General features: G+C 57.5%; 1 non-coding gene across 1 annotated transcript; it reads right to left on the bottom strand.

Annotated features, from left to right (window-relative positions):
• Window positions 1–2,081: 2,081 nt before the first annotated feature.
• LOC112063173 (small nucleolar RNA SNORD116) lies at window positions 2,082–2,174 on the bottom strand. Its single transcript, XR_002890927.1, has one exon. It is a non-coding gene; the product is annotated as a small nucleolar RNA SNORD116 (small nucleolar RNA).
• Window positions 2,175–3,103: the final 929 nt, after the last annotated feature.

Below are 3,103 nucleotides of genomic sequence, written 5' to 3'. Positions count from 1 at the left end.
GGGATGACGCGCTTGGGGGTTTCTGTGTGGGCCTCTGAATCCGCGTCTTAGTCTTTGTGTATCCTTGAGGCCCTCGGCAGTGACTTTGAACAGTAAAAGTCGCAGTTTATACACAGCACCGAGGCTTTGGCCCACCCCACTGAATGCAGAAATTCCCCTGTCAGCTTCAAGAGGCCACATGTGAACTTTGACCCCCAGAGGCTGTTGAAATAGGCAACGGTCTCCCGCTCTCCCACAGCCATGCCTTCTGACCAAAGCACAAAGATTCGTCCAGACCTGCCTCCCGGCCGTGGGTGTCACATGTACATGGACCTGGAGACCCTGCCACCTAGGAGCACATCTGATGTCCACCTGGGGCCACTCCCAGCACTTTGGGAAGCAAGGAAACCTCCCATGGTTGGCGTTGACACTGACCTTCAGCTGGCTACAGGCAAGACGCAGCCCCGCACCTCACAAGGGGCTAGCGGACTTCAGCCCAAGTGCCACTTCTCGCCAACTAGGACAAATCACGTTCTGTGGACCCTTGGGAAAGCCCACCACGGGAAGTGCTGGGCTTTAGCAACCATGAGCCAGGTTGGAACCCCCTGACGGAAACTAGGCCATTTCCCCGGCCACGTCTCGCCAGCTCCCAGCCGGCACGTTTGGCAGCCCTAAACCCGGAGCCAACGCTCAAATGCTTGACAGCCTCGGCCTACGTGCCCACCTCCTGCCCGCACGGCGACTCGACCTTGCTGGAAGCCACAGACGCCATGCGAACATGGGGACGCTGTACACCAAGGAAGACAGACCGCATACATGTCTGCTTTGATGACGCTGACCACACCCCATGCATTCGGGCACTTCTTCACTGCCACAGCGACACTACCGAGGACCTCAGAGAGTACAAAGCCACTGTCCCCGAGGATCACACACAGACATTCAATGGAAGACCTCTGTCACGCGAGGGGACTTTCAAGTCTGAAAGGGCACAGTGGCTGTCCACGGCAGTGCACCGGGCTCCGCAACGGTGCCCCCACCTCCGGCCCGCATAAACCTCTGGCTGTTTGAAAGGCCCGCGTGCCACACGGGCCGGCCACCTCATGCCCTCTGGGAGAAACACTTTCGCGCTGCACATTCCCAGAAGAGGGAACAAAGCGGCCAAAGCGCACGCTCGCATAACTCACCTTCCTCCGAGGAGGCCGGCACCAATACCTCAGCATGTCCATCTACTCTAGGTGCCGCAAGACACCCTTTGGGAGTCATTCCTCCGGCAACGGGATCGCAGCTGATCACAATTTACCTACCTCACCGCATCCTCATGAACTGCCAAAGCCTCCACTGCTTAGGCAGCTGATGCCAGCCCATCACGAACGGGACACATCCTCGGGAAGCCGAGGCCGACACCTGCCACCCAATGATGACATTCTATTTCATGACATCACAAAGGTCCTGTCCTCATCATCCCTTACATTCCTGTCCCGGCCATCAGCAACCACGCAGGCTTAAACGGAGCACCGCCCTCGCCCCACCCCACGAGGACCCACTTGTCCCCAACACTCTGCCGGGAGCTAAAGGAGGGGAGCAGACAAGGGCAACACTGAGGCCTAATCCATCAGCCACTTTAGGCCGACGCCCACCCCGAGCCACACCCGTCCACAGCTCCGGCCTCACTTGGCAGTCAAGAAAGTCACCGTGCCAAACGCAAGAACAGGGAGGGCCACAGGCCTGGCCTGAGGCACCAGGCTCCAACCAGAGAACCTTGCTCATGTTGGCCACCAGAATTAAACCCCGAAGCGGCATGCACGAAGCGTGAGCCTGGCCCAAACACACTTTTCCAAGCTGCAAGCTCACTTGGCCTACACCAGCACACACTCCGACTCTGAAGACAAGCAGGAGAGCACGCCCTCTCGCATTGCCCCAATGGCCTTGCAGCAGAGACCTGATATCCATAGACGACCCAGCTTATGGGTACACACAGTCCACCCTCAGACAGGAACCCCTCTAATATTAGGAGCCCTGGGTGGTGTTTGCATGCATGCCAGCAGGGGACGCTGGCCCTCCCTCCTCACGGTCCCCTACCCCCCAGAGAGAGGAAACGTGCTGGACCTCAGTTTCGATGAGGAGACGGTAGAGGGTTCTCACTCATTTTGTTCAGATTTTCCAAGGAATGCATACAAGGGTGTCATCATCGATCCAAGCACGTGCTGGGAGGCTGCAGAACACAACCGGGCATGTCGTGGGGGCCTGCAGAGGAGCCATGACCCCGTAGTACTCCAAAACCCTGGGGAATCTACAGTCCTCAGGCCACTCAGCAAGAGCAACAGTCAATCCACTCTGGCAGCCACTGGGCCCGTTTGAGGAAAACCTCATATCCAATGGCACATCTCAGGGTGGGTGAATGCCTACCTTCCGGAGTTAGCCACGGTCACACTTAGCAACACGCGCCTGCCCCATTTTTCCAGTTCTCCTTAGCACCTCCAGTCATCAGACAACGCGAAGGTCTTCTGGTCTTTGCCGACGGCCAGCCTTGCCCAGCAGCTACACCTGAGAAGTGGACATAGATCACACAGGCTTCAGAATGGACCGGGTTCCCAAGAGAACATGATTCACACGAATGTTTACCTGGGCATGAGCCCAGACCCTGCTTCCCAAGGACCTCTACCCTTACCGAGAACTCAATGTTTGTCTAGCTGCACAACTGCAGGAAGCTAGGCACGTACGTTGGCCGGTGTGTGAGAGGGAGTATGTGTGTGTTCACGCGTGTGAACGTGTGTGACTGTGACTGGGCACGAGGACGCGCGCTTCTGGGCTTCTCTGTGTGCCTCTGAATCCGCATCTTGGTCTCTGTGTGTCGCTGTGGCCCTCTGCTGAGACCTCGAACAATAAAACCCACACTTTATACACAGCGCCCTGCCGTTGGACCCCCCAATTGAATGGAGAAAGACCCCTGCAAGCTTCAAGAGGCTGAATGTGAACTTTGACCCCCCAGGGGCGGTTGACATAGGCCACGGGAGATCCTGCCAGCTTGTAGCACATCTGATGTGCACTTGGGGCCACTCCCGGCACTTCTGGAAGCAAGGAAACAGCCTATGGGCGGGCCAATACCTTCGTGCAGCTGGCTACA

The sequence above is a fragment of the Physeter macrocephalus genome, unplaced genomic scaffold, assembly GCF_002837175.3.
Source record: "Physeter macrocephalus isolate SW-GA unplaced genomic scaffold, ASM283717v5 random_4459, whole genome shotgun sequence".
Taxonomy (NCBI): Eukaryota; Metazoa; Chordata; class Mammalia; order Artiodactyla; family Physeteridae; genus Physeter; species Physeter macrocephalus.
The sequence above is the reverse complement of the archived record's forward strand: the minus strand, read 5'-3'. Positions and strand labels throughout refer to the sequence as shown.